This window comes from Aotus nancymaae, unplaced genomic scaffold (assembly GCF_030222135.1).
Source record: "Aotus nancymaae isolate 86718 unplaced genomic scaffold, 86718_ANA_hifiasm-v0.15.2.pri h1tg000027l, whole genome shotgun sequence".
NCBI lineage: Eukaryota > Metazoa > Chordata > Mammalia > Primates > Aotidae > Aotus > Aotus nancymaae.
In genome coordinates, this window is record NW_026988440.1 from 749,533 (window position 1) to 763,732 (window position 14,200).

Here is a 14,200-nt window from a genome sequence, read left to right on the forward strand (position 1 = left end):
TTTGCATTCCAGATACTGGTAATTTTTGTCTTCTCTTTTTCTCTTCATCAGTCTAACTAGAGGTTTGTCAGTTTAACAAAGATTCAAATTTGCCTCTGTTTTCTCTGTTAATGTTTACTTTATTTATTTGATTTCTTCTCTTTAGGATTTTCTTCTTTGACTTACTTTGGGATATTTCACTCTTCTTTTTCTAGTTTTCTAGGGTGGAACTGATTTTAGGTCTTTCCTCCTTTCTAATTTAAGCACTTAGGCTTCATGTTTCCCTCACAGCACTGCTTTAGCTGCATCTCACAGATTTGGATATCTTGTTTTGTGATGATTCAATTCAAAATATTTTCTTATTTTCCTGGTGATTTTGTCTTTGACCCTTAATTTATATAAAAACATGTTGTTTCATTCCATATAATATGGATTTCAAAATATCTTCTTTGTACTGATATCTACTGTAATATTATTGTAGTCAGAGAATACACTCTGAGGATTTTTATGCTGTTAATTGAATTCTGTCTTCTAGCTCAGCACATTGCTTTGCAATTGCATGGTGCACCTACCTCATGCACCAGGGGAAGAAAAGAGTTCCTTCTTCCATTCCTGGAAGTAATGGTGCATAAATGAAAATTAGATAAGGGCAGTTGAGATTCTGTCTCTCCTGACACTTTCTTTACTTCTATCAATTGCAGAGAAGGGTAATAAAATTTATACTGATTACGGGTAAAATCAGTCATTTTTTATCCATATCTGGCTCCAAAGTGTCTGTAACCCTCTGTGGGGTAGGTGCAGATCGCTTCCTGGGAGGACAGAGCCTAAGAGACTTTTTGGTTTCCCCAGATGACTATGTTCCAGGGAGGTCATCTCTGAGCCCTGGGAAGCCTAGGGGTAAGAGTGTCTTGAGAGAATTGCAGAAAGAAAATGACTTGTTCTTTTTGCTGGTTCTAGTAAAGAGAAGGTGTCCATACATCAGACCCAGAGAAGGAGTCTCCAGGCCAGGGAGGGCCCAGGGCTCTTGTGCAGCTCCTCCCTAGTGATCTGAGGTTCCCTCTGCTCTGCAGAGAATCCCTGTCAGCAAGCAGATAGGGGCAAGTTACTCCTTTTGCACCCAGGAGGTACCTCGAGGCCCTTGCACTGTCCTGCAAGTTTCCAGCCTGTCTGGAAACAGGAAAAAAATGCATTCTGGTGGACAATGCAGTATTTTGGAGCTCACTGAGCCCAGGGCATCCGCTGCTGAATCTTCTGGCAAGGAAGGACGTGCCCAGTGAGATTCTCAGCTCAGAGCGAGAAATCTCCTAAGGGTAGGAAGACACAACCAGAATTGGGAAGCTATTCCTTATTTCATAGCAAGTGCAAACATAATGGGAAAGCATAGAGAAAAAGGAAGAATTTATAGGGAAAGGTGCTGGGGTGGGGTGGAGGTGACAGTGTGGGCGGGTTAGACCAGACCCAGCACTGGTGGGGGGTAGGAGAGAGAGGTATAATCCTTGACTAGAGAATGGACACTTAAGAGTCAGTATAGTTACTGAGTGAAAAGGGTTACATATGTTTTAAAGACCTTAAAACGTGTTATACTTTATCATTGGAAGTAAAGGGAGAAGAAGGGAAACTTCATAATAAAAACAGACCCAGTGTAGTAGAATCAACAGTCAGCCCTGGAACCTGTTTTCAATACGCTTTACCCAGGTGTGAGCCCTCTGATTCCTGGATTCCCCACTCTCCAGCACCCAGTTCCGTCTCCTGTAGTGAACTGGGGTCAGGAGAAGAGATGGACAGATGGGCGATGTTGAAGGGCAGTCAGTGACCTGTACCTGCAGATGAGAAACCACAGCCAAACCTGACAGGAGGTCATGCCGAAAGGAGTTTGCACCCAGAGCCCCCAGCTCAGGGTTTCCGTCCCAACTCGAGATCTCTAAATACTGAGGGCTCTGCCCAATCTGGTTTGACCATGCGCCCCCTTCCCCACACTATGGGACCCCGGCTTTTCCTCCCAAACTCCACACCCCCGTGGGTACCGCTCCATCCGACATGGCAACACTTTTGACCCAGCTGCTTTGGCAACTTCGTCCAGCCTTCTCTGGAGGGAGCTACCGAGCCCTTACCGAGGAACTGGGACTGACAGGGAACAAGGCTGCGATCTCAGATCTGGTTGGGGATGGACACCAGAGTCGTCTTCTAACCACAAAGTGGGCTCTAACCACTGACTCCTCCAGAAAAGGAAGAAAGAAGCCTCTCCGTACACCAAGATGAAACCGCAAACCGCAGCCCTGGCAGAGAAACCGCCGCTTTAAGCGTGCAGAGCTGCCACTAAATGTCTGAGGCTTGTAGTCCAGGAGGAGCCCGCGAGGCTGTAGCAGCTGCGAGATCCGAGCGCGCTCCCGCCCAGCGGTGGTCCCGGACTCCGGGAACCGGGGCTGCTTCTCTCCGGAGTTCGCTACCAGAGAAACCCTCCGCTCCGAATCTGGGCTGGCCTCTCCGGGAAGCCCTGAAACTCAGCTTCCGGGTGGGCCAGGAAGGCTGTCCGAGTTGGGCAGCGCCGCCCGGGGCCTCCCTCAGAGCCGAGCTGCTCGCCGCCCTCGAGGCGCAGCCGAGCCTGGAGGAGAGACCGGGTCCGCGTGGGTGCGGCCCTTGGTGCCTGGCGACCCCAGGAGCCCCCAATCGGGGGTGAGGGTCCGTTTGGAAACCACTCTCTGCTTTGAGGACAGGCGCGGAGCTTCCCTGGGAGGAGGAGGCTGTGAAGGATGAGGGGCAGACACCAGGGCTCTGGCCAGCTGCGCCTCGGGCCCAGGCCTCCCTGTGTCCACGTCTAGAAACCTCACGCAGGACACAAACACATGGAAATTAAACAAAGATGCTCGGCCAGTAATCGGTGGCTCATGCGTGTAATCCTAGAACTTTGGGAGGCCGAGGGAGGCGGATCACGAGGTCAGGAATTCGAGACCAGCCTCACCAACATGGTGAAACCCCACATCTACTAAAAATACAAAAATTAGCCAGCCGTGGAGCCGCGTGAATGCAATCCCAGCTACTCGGATAGCTGAGGCACAAGAATCACTTGAACCTGGGAGGCAGGGGTTGTGGTGAGCCGAGAGCATGCCACTGCTCTCCACTCCAGCCAGGATGACAGAGCGTGACTCCTTCTCAAAGAAAAAAAAAGAAGAAGAAAATGCTCTTGAATGACTAGTAAGTGAAGGAAGAAATTAAGAAAAAAGTAAAATTTCTTAAACGAAAATGGAAATACAACATACTAACTCTACGGGATACAGCAAAGGCAGCACTAAGAGGGAAGTTTATGGAAATAAACACCTACATCAAAAAAGCAGAACGACTTCAAATAAACAATTTGACAATGCACCACAAGGAACTACAAAAATAAGAACAAATCAACCCCAATTTTTTTTTTTTTTTTTTTTTTGAGACGGAATTTCGCTCTTGTTACCCAGGCTGGAGTGCAATGGCGCGATCTCGGCTCACCGCAACCTCCGCCTCCTGTCAACCCCAAATTTAGTAGAAGAAAAGAAATAATAAATATCAGAACAGAAGGAAATAAAATTGAGACTAAAAATGCAGATTAAGGAAACATAAAGTTGGTTTTTTTTTGAAAAGAGAAACCAAATGGACAAAGCTTTAGCTAGACTAAGGAAAAAGAGAGAAAACCTAAATCAATAAAATCAGAAATGAAAAAGGAGAGACAACAACTGAAGCCACAAAAATACAAAAATTCATTAGAGCAGGGGTGTCCAATCTTTTGGCTTCCCTGGGCCACTTTGAAAGAAGAAGAATTGTCTTGGGCCATTAGTAAAATACACTAACACTAAGGATAGGTGATGAACTAAAAAAAAAAAAAAAAAAAAAAAAAAAAAAAGCACAGAAAATTCATATTGTTTGAAAAAAGTTTACAAATTTGGGCCATATTCAAAGCTATCCTTGGAGCTTTGTCCTGTGGGTTGGGAAAGCTTGCATGGAGCCTGTGATGAACTACTATATGCCAATAAATTGAAAAACCTTGAGGAAATGGATACATTCCTTAGGTACACCACCTACAAGATTGAACCATGAAGAAACAGAAAACATCAACAAAGCAATAATGAGTAATGAGATCAAAGCCATAATAAATCTCTCTCATTAAAGACAAGCCCAGAACCTGATAGCTTCACTGCTGAATTAGAGCAAACATTTAAAGAATTAATGATAATTCTACTCAAACTATTCAACAAAATTTGAAGTGGAGGGAATGCTTTCAAACTCATTTTATGAGGCCAGGATTACCCTGATACCAAAAGCATACAAGGACACAATAAAAGAAAGCTACAGGCCAATATTCCAGATCAACATAAATTCAAAAAATTTACAACAAAATACCAGCAAACTAAACTCAACAACACATTAAAAAGATCATGCACCATGATCAAGTGGGATTCATCCCAGGGATACAAAGTGCTTCAATATTTGCAAATCAATAAACAAGATTCATCACATTAACAGAACCAACACCAAAAACCACATGGTCGTTTCAATAGGTGCTGAAAAAAGGCATTTGGTGAAATTCAACATCCCCATGATAAAAACCCTCCACAAACTAGGTATAGAAGAAACATAACTCAAATAATAAAGGCTACATGTGACAAACCCACAGCTAACATCACACTGAACAGAGAATATTTAAAAGTCTTTCCTCTAAGAACTGGAACAAAACAAGATGCCAGATTTTATCACTTTTATTCAACATAACGCTGGCTGGAGCCTGACTCAGTGTGTGCCACTCAGAATGGGCTTGGCGCCCGTAAACCCAGCAGCATTGTGGGCTGCTGACCCACCAGTGCATAGTGCACCTAGCTGAGCCAGCTGTCCTTAGCCTGCCAGTTTTCAGACCATGCACAGCCCAGCTTTCTGGGTCACAGGGACACTGGAACAGAATTTTAAGAATAAATTTACTGAATTTTGGTGCAGTGGTGGTAGTGGGGGGGGGGTGTTCTTGAATTGGTTCTGTAATCTATTTAGATTTAAAGCCACAAATGACTCTATTTCCAGTAGTACAGAGAGTACTAATACTCAGAATATCACTATCAGATAGACCTAATCAAATACTTATAAGATCTGGGTGACCATGCATTTGAGACCTTAGAAGACTTTGTTAAACTAGCAAGTATAAGGTGATTGGCTGATTGCTACCAATAGTGCTGGATGAAATGGGGAAATAAAAGGATGAACTCAGGGCTGCAAACTTCCAGCTCATGAGCCACATAAATCTCTTCTAAAAGTTTTTGTGATTCCTTCAAATGAAATCTTAATCTCCTGTAGCTGCAGGAGATTATTTTTATTTCTGAAAAATAAGCCCCAGAGTCTCATCCTGTTGGTGGCTAAATTAAAACACAAAACAAATCCCAATCTCAAAGAATATCTGTTATTTCAGTGAAGTCATTGATTGGGAATAAATGGGATGCTGAAAATTGGAATGGGGACATCTGAGCAGATCCTGATGAAGCTAAAGACACCGAACACCTAAATTCTGCTGAGAATTATTTGCCAGTTACATTCGACCACATTTGGTGAAGTTAATCCAGCTTTGCCTAATGAAAAGGTAATGGTCTTCTCTAAGGTGGTTGCCCTCAAGACCCTGTGATTTCACTCAATATTTACCCCCAACACTGCTCTGTGATCCAGAACAGTAAATAGCCTTGAGTCCTAGCATGTACTGGAAGGTGAGGTGGAATACATCAGTACAACTATTCAGTGAAGCAACATGGCAATGTGTATGAAGAGACTTAGAAATGTTTAAAAGTCTGTGACCTAATATTTATCATTTGAATAGTCTATGTATTTTTTTAAATTTCAAACATAGAAGAATCTTTCTATCTAAAGATGCTTGTCAAAACATTATTTACAAGACAAAATGAAAGCAAATGGATCCAAAAGAAGTTGGGTTATATCTTCTTATCTGAAATGGGATGTGGCTTGTAAAAGTCTATAAACTTTATGCAGAGTTTATAACATGGAAAACTACTTGTATAATAAGACATTAAAAAGCAATATCCAAGATAACTCACAACAGATGAATGCAACTTTGTAAAATTACAGCATGTATATAAATATATACAAAATGAAAATCAGCACCACTGCACAAGACAGCTCCAGGGACCACCATTTGTGCTGCAGTCTACAAAGGTTCAACAGTATAGTAGCAGTGAGTTTTTAAAGAAAGGCTTACGTGATATCTTTCGATCTATCTGTGCATTTTAAAGTCTTCTGTGATCAAATAGGGTTTCACTTTTGTAATATAAAAACATGTATTTTAACATTAAAAATAAAACATTTGAAATAAAATAATAATGAAATAAGGCCAGACATGGTGACATGCACCTGTAGTCCCAGCTACTCAGGAGGCTGAGGCAGGAACATTGAAAGAGCTCAGAAGTTCAAGGATACAGTGCACTATGATCACAGCTGTGAATAGTCACAGCACTCCAGCCTGGGCAACATAGCAAGACCTTATCTCTATAATAATAATAATAATAGCAAAACAATAGTAGTCCAGATCTTCTTCCTGCCTCAGGCTAAAGCTACTTTCTCATTTGGACCCAAAGGGCAGAAATGCCTGCTGAGGGCTCCACCAGAGAAAAGAAATGAGTTCTTCCTCCACAATCCATGATCCAATTTTTGGTTATAGAGTTCAGATGAGCAATAAAGGCAACATTAAGAACATCAATATATAGATTACTGATTGTCATATGTATGGTGCTGTATATGTGTGTGTGTGTGTTATATAATTATATGCAATGTATACAATAGTTATATATAATTATATGCAATGTATACAATATATGTAATTGCCACTACACCTGAAAGAAGCAGATGGATTCTTTTATTTCTCAGATGAAAATCTGAGCACCTGAAAGCTTTGAGGCTTGGTCTGGGTGCACTGAATGTCAGCCTTGAGAATTAGGAGACACTCAGCCTCCTGCAGAGCCCATCTAGGCAAGAGTCACACCAGTGGAGACTCCTTAACAGCAGAAGAGCTGAGACTAGGAACGTTCACACTTGTAGAGGGTCCACGTCTAGTGGAATACAACTGAAGGATGGGCAAAGGTAAAGTCTAACTACTTCCTGGGGTGGCAGATGGGTGGGTCAGTCATGTCTTTTATTCCTCTGATGAGAACTCCATCCTGCACAGACAAAAATCATATATTCACTGGTAAGCAGGATCCTTTTTAGAAATGCAAACATAACTTCCCTAACATTAAAGCCAAATATTGTCCCTCCCAGTGAGTCATCTTATTTGGAAACTGCCCCTAAAGTTAGCCCCAGAGTTACATCTGAGCATTTAGATCCAAGACAGACAGTCATTTTGGGGTTTGGACTTGCCTCATCTTGGACCATGTTCTGAAAGGAGGCTTTCCACTTGTAGAAGACCAAGGGTGAGCTCTGAATAGGGGTTGAAATCCCAAGAGGAAAAGACAGATGGGCAGATTCACAAGCAGACTCGGAATATATTTGCCAGCCTCTTTTTTATTGTGATAAAATACACATAAAGACAAAATTTGCCATTGTAACCATTTAAGTGTACAATGCAATAACATTTAGTAGATTCACAATGCTATGTAGCCATCATCACTATAGAGTTCCAGAGCATTTTCATCACCAGGAAGGAAACTCTGTACCCATTAAGCAGTCACCTTCCACTCTCCCCTGCCACCAGCCCCCAGCACCCAGTTTCTGCCTCTCTAGATTTGCTTCTTCTGAATATTTTATGCAAATTAAATCATGCAATATATGGCCTTCTGTGACTGACTTCTTTCATTTGACATGTTTTCAAGGTTCACCCAAGTTGTAGCATGTATCACTACATTATTCCTTTTATGGTCAAATGATATTGCATTGCAGAATAGATTACATGTTTTTTATCAGTTGATGGGCATTTTCTTTTACATTAAATAGAGAAAACAATAGAGGAGTTACAAACCACCCCCTGCCCCCCATATTTGCTTTTCTTTTTACCTATGAAGTTACTTTTAGCTGTGTAGTTTTCTTGTTTCATATGGCTTCAAGTTGCTATCTAATATACTTTTACTTCAGCATGAACGAAAAAGCTCCATTTAGCATTAATTGTAAAATAGGTTTAGTAGAGACAAATGTCATCAGCTTTTCTTTACCTGTGAATCACTGAATTTCTCTATTATTTCAGAAGGAGAGTTTTGCCAGATATACAACTCTCAGTTGACAGATTTTTGTTTTTGTTTTTGTTTTTTTTTCCCTGCACTTTTAAGTTTGTCCTGCCAATGTCTTCTGAACTCCATGGTTTCTGAAGAACACTGGGGTGTTAATCTCATGGAGGATCCTTGTACTCAGTGAGTCCCTTCTCTTGTTTTCAAGATGCTGTGTTTGTCTTTGACTTTTGACAGTTTGATTATAATGTCTCTCAGTGTGGACATCTTTTAATTTATGCTGCTTTAAAAGTTTGAGTATGTTGGATAACCAGATTCCTGTTTTCAATAAAATTTCAGAAGTTTAGAGTCTTTATTTCTTCAAGTATTCTTTCTCCCCACTTCTTTCCTCTCCCTTCTGGGGATTCCCCAAATGCATATGCTTGATGTTGCCTCTCAGATCTCTTCTGTTGATTTTTCTTCATACTTTTTCCCTTCTGCTCCTCAAATGGGACAATTTCAATTGACTTATGTTTGCATTTACTGATTCTTTATTCTGCATACTGAAATCTGCTCTTAAAGCCCTCTAGTAAATCTTCCATTTTGCTTCCTGTACATTTCAGCTCTAGAATTTCATTTGGTTCCTTTTCACAATTTTTACCTGTGTATTGATTTTCACCATTTAGTGAAATGTAGTTCTCCTGATTTTCTTTAGTTATTTGTCCATGGTTTTCTTCAGCTCTTTGACTATGTTTAAGACAGTTGATTTAAAGTCATTGTCTAGTAAGTCAGTCCAGTGCTTGGCATTCTTCAGGAACAGTTTATGTCCATTGCTTTTCCTGTGAATGGGTCATACTTTCATATATGCATAAATCATGGTTTTTGAAGTTGAAAACCTGACATTTGATATTATAAGGTGGTAACTCTGAAAATTATATATTCTAAACTATTTTTGTACAGACTGTATTCTTTATTGTGTGTTGTCACTGATATCTCTGTTCTTTCAGCTCAGTGGTATTCTAGTGTTTTGACAGAGATTTTCTTATATGTTTTGAGCCAAAAAGAAAAATTTCCAGTCTTTTCACCCAGGCTTTGTGGGTGTGTTGGGATCATGCCTTCAACAGTCAGTTGGGCAGTTTACAACTCTTCCTTTGCCTTTACTTCTTGCTTATCCAGCGATTGACAGTCAGCTAGAGGTGTGAACAAGGGACCTTCTTGGGTGCCTCGTGAGCATGTGCCCCTCACTAGTTATTTACAAGGCTATCTACTTTCCCATATGGAAGCTTTCCAAAACCCTACTTCCCCAGAGCATCTCACTCCCATCTTTCCCTTCCAGTCTTTTCTGTGTATCTATTACTTTCCTCAATTGATTTTTTTTTTTTTTTTTTTTTTGGCCCCAGAAGTAGCTGCTGACTCACTGACTTTTAAAAGTTTTTTATTGGGCTGGGCGCGGTGTCTCACGCCTGTAATCCCAGCAGTTTGGGAGACCGAGGTGGGTGGATCACGAGGTCAAGAGATCGAGACCATCCTGGTCAACATGGTGAAACCCCGTCTCTACTAAAAATACAAAAAATTAGCTGGGCATGGTGGCGCGTGCCTGTAATCCCAGTTACTCAGGAGGCTGAGGCAGGAGAATTACCTGAACCCAGGAGGCGGAGGTTGCGGTGAGCCGAGATTGCACCATTGCACTCCAGCCTGGGTAACAAGAGTGAAACGCCATCTCAAAAAAAAAAGAAAAAAAAAGTTTTTTATTTTATTTTTTATCAAATGCTCTCTAGCTTGGCTGACTCTCTGCCCTGAGACAGATCGAAGTAGGGGGAAAATGTAAAATTTCTGTTCATCCTTCAGGGAGTTGCCCAACAGGAGAAAAAAAAAAAGAGTTCTTTGAGAGCAAGATCTGCTCAGCTCCATCTGGCACCAGGACCCCACCCTAGGAACCCAGGCTGCTGTCTTCAAGACCACTGATGACCTGGAGAAGGAGAAATGGGCCAAGGGTACGTTGTGATCCCACTAAGCTCTGCTACTGAATTCCAGATATTTTTATTTTCTGCATTCACTTGGTTGCTATAAATCTTTGAAGATTTTGTGTTCGCTTTGGCAGCACATATACTAAAATTGGAACGATACAGAGAAGATTAGCATGGTCCCTGTGCAATGATGACATGCGAATTCATGAAGCATTCCATTAAAAAAAAAAACTTTGAAGGTTTTTCAGAGTTTCAATACACTTGATTGTCAACCCAATCAGAATATCTATTGGTGCAGTCCAGGAATCTGTGGTTTAACAACTCTCCTCAAGATTTTTTTTTTTTGTATGTGAGTGTGTGTGTGTGTGAGTGTGTGTGTGCTGTTTCACAAGCACATTGTCTCTTGTGCCATCCCTCTTGTGTTGGGTTGGGCTCCTGGAGTTTCCTTTGCCACCATGCTCTCTCATGTCACTCCCCTCAGCTGGTTTTGAATTGTGCTTATGCATCACAATTCCTGGCCTGTTAATTATCTCCAGGAAACATTTTTACTTGGTAAACGTTCATCAACCCCCTACTTTATCCTGGCTACTGTACTCTATGGACTTGAGTATGAGAAAAAGAAATCGATGTTCCTCAGATCTCATGGATGGCACAGCCTAGGTAGGGATGGGAATATGGATGAGGAGATAATAATCCAACATATTAAGTACTTTACATTATTTTTTCATTTGAACTCTATGTTATTAATATTTTATAATGACAATATTTATTTATGTGTACCTGTGATTACCTTTCTTTCTTTCTCTTTCCCTCCCTCCCTCCCTTCCTTCCATATTTTATGACCTAAATATTTTTAGAGTAGGAATTTTGTCAATAAACCAATGGTCCCAATTATATTAAAATGTCCTTATTTTACTCTTACTCTTGAAAGATGGATTTTCCAGCCACAAATTTCTCCTTTCACATTGCTTTTCCCTGAGCTCATCTATGATGCTCTTTCTTCTGATTGCTGTAGGTATTTAGGAGAAATCAGCTACATTCTAACACAGCTGATGTTCAGATGATCTGTGTTTCTGCTGTTGCTACCTTTAAGTTCACCATTTGTCTTTAGCATCTGACACTCCAGGGCAGTACTTTTTTCAGCCATCATATTCACTGTGAAACCCAGAATAATAACCTCACAAATATATCCAAACCTTAAGTCCCAGAACTTTTAAATATGTTACCTTATAGAACCAAAGGGACTTACAGATATGATTAAGGGTTTGGACTTTGTGATGGGGAGATTATTTTGGATTATCTTGGCAGGCCCAATCTGATCACAACTTCTTCTTTTATTTTAATTTTTATTATAAATTCCAGGGTATGTGTATAGGTTCTACAGGGTTGTCACATAGACAAATGTGTGCCATGGTAGTTTGCTGCGCCTATCACCCCATCATCTAGGTATTAAGCCCAGCATGCATAACTCTTTTTCCTAATATTCTCCCTCCCTGAAGCTACTCCATGACAGGCCCCACGGTGTGTTTCTCCCCTACATGTGCTCATGTGTTCTCATTATTCAGCTTGCACTTGTAAGTGAGAACATGCTATAGTTGTTTGTTTTTCTGTATCTGAATTAGTTTGCTGAGGATAATGGCTTCTGGCTCCATCCATGTCCCTGTAAGGGATATGATGTTATTCCTTTTTATGGCTGCATAGTATTCCATGGTGTATGTGTTCCACATTTTTCTTTATCCAGTCTATCATTGATGGGCATGTGGGTTGATTCCATGTCATTGTTATTGTGAATAGTGCTGCAATGAACATATGTGAGCATGTATCTTTGTAATATAATGATTTATATTCCTTTGTGTGTATACTCGGTAATGGGATTGCTGGGTTAAATAGCATTTCTGGTTCTCAATTCTGAGGAATGGTCACACCATCCTCCACAATGGTTGAACTAGTTTACATCTCCACCAACAGTGTAAAAGCATTCCTATTTCTCTGCAAACTCACCAGCATCTGCTATTTCTTGACTTTTTAATAATCTCCATTATGGCTGGTGTGAGATGATATCTCACTGTGGTTTTGATTTGCATTTCTCTAATGGTCAGTGATGAGCTTTTTTTTCATAGGTGTGCTAGCCATCTTCTTTTAGGAAGTCTTCTTTTGAGAACTGTCTGATTATGTCCTTTGCCCACTTTTTAATGGGGTTGTTTGTTGTTTTTCTTGTAAATTTATTTAAGTTCCTTGGAGATTCTGGATATTAGACCTTTGTCAGATGGATATATTGCAATTCCCCCCCCTGCCGACTTTGTAGGTTGTCTGTTCATTCTGGTAATCATTTGTTTTGCTATGCAGAAGCTCTTTAGTTTAATTAGATCCCATTTGCCAATTTTGGCTTTTGTTCCAATTGCTTTTCATGTTTTTGTTGTGAAATCTTTGACTGTTCCTATGTCCTGAATGGTATTACCTAGATTTTCTTCTGGGGTTTTTATAGTTTTGGGTTTTACATTTATGTCTTTAAACCATATTAGTTAATATTTGTATAATGTGTAAGAAAGGGGTCCAGTTTCAATTTTCTGCATATGGCTAGCCAGTTCTCCCAGCACCACTTATTAAATAAGAAATATTTTCCTGGTTGCTTGTTTTGGTCAGGTTTGTCGAAGATCACATAGTTGTACATATGCGGTCTTATTTCTGAGTTGTCTATTCTGTTCCATTGGTCTATGTGCCTGTTTTTGTACCAGTATCATGCTGTTTTGGTTACTGTAGCCTTGTAGTATAGTTTGAAGTGGAGTAGCATGATGCCTCCAGTTTTGTTCTTTTTGCTTAAGATTGTCTTGGCTTACAAGCTTTTTTTGGTTCTATATGAATTTTAAAATCATTTATTCTAATTCTGTGAAAAATGTAAATGGTAGTTTAATAAGAATAGCATTGAATCTATACATCACTTTGGGCAATATGGCCATTTTCACGATATTGATTCTTCCTATCCATGAGCATGGAGTCTTTTTCCATTTGTTTGTGCCATCTCTGATTTCCTTGAGCAGAGGTTTGTAGTTCTCTTTGAAGAGATCCTTTAATTCCTTTGTTAGCTGCATTCCTAGGCATCTTATTCTGTTTTTGGCAACCTTGAATAGAAGTTTATTCATGATTTGACTCTCTGCTTATCTGTTGTTGGTGTATAGGAATGCTTATGACTTTTGCACACTGATTTTGTGTCTTGAGACTTTACTGGAGTTATTTCTCAGCTTAAGAAGCTTTTCTGCTGAGACAATTGGGTTTTCTAGATATAGGATCATGCCATTTGCAAACAAAAGCAATTTAACTTTTTCTCTTCCTATTTGAATATCCTTTCTTTCTCTTACCTGATTGCCCTGGCCAGAACTTCTAATATTATGTTGAATAAGAGTGATGAGAGAGGGCATCTTTGTCTCATGCTAGTGTTAAAGAGGAATGTTTCCAGCTTTTGCCCGTTACGTATGATATTGGTTGTGGGTCTGCTATAGATGACTTTTATTATTTTGAGGTATGTTTCTTCGATACCTAAATTATTGAGATTTTAAAAATATGGAATGCTTCAAAAATTTGCGTGTCAGCCTTGTGCAGTGGCCATGCTGATCTTCTTTGTATTGTTCCAATTTTAATCTATGTGCTGCCAAAGTGATCACTGATCACAAGTTATTAAAAGTGGAGATAACTAAAGAAATGTGAGTGAGAGGAACTGTTGGATTTCATCTGCAGTAATTTTTGTGTCTAGTGAAATGTGATTATCTCTGTCTTTTATTCTTTAATTAAGTGGTAAAATGCATTACAGATTTAAAGTTTAACTATTCTTGTATTCTTGGTATACATAACCTAGGCAGGATATTTAATTTGTTTACAGTTCATTGGTGGACACAGTCTACTACTATTTTTCTCAGTATTTTTACCTCTAATTGCTTAGAAGTGATTACCCTGTCATGCTTTTCTCTTATGTATTCCCTAGCTGGCTTTAGAATCTATGTGATTTATGCATAAACAATAATGAATTACTGGCTTTCTCCATGTTTCTGCATTCTGTTGAATATTATGTATAAGTTCAGTAACCTTCTTCGAAGTTTTGGTAGAACTTAT

General features: G+C 40.1%; 2 non-coding genes across 2 annotated transcripts; one reads left to right on the top strand and one right to left on the bottom strand.

Moving 5' to 3' along the window:
- The first annotated feature begins 10,214 nt into the window (after positions 1 to 10,214).
- Positions 10,215 to 10,321, top strand: LOC135276634 (U6 spliceosomal RNA). Its single transcript, XR_010344173.1, has one exon. It is a non-coding gene; the product is annotated as a U6 spliceosomal RNA (small nuclear RNA).
- A 3,327-nt stretch (positions 10,322 to 13,648) lies between these two features.
- Positions 13,649 to 13,755, bottom strand: LOC135276631 (U6 spliceosomal RNA). The gene has a single exon (XR_010344170.1). It is a non-coding gene; the product is annotated as a U6 spliceosomal RNA (small nuclear RNA).
- Between the last annotated feature and the right edge of the window lie 445 nt (positions 13,756 to 14,200).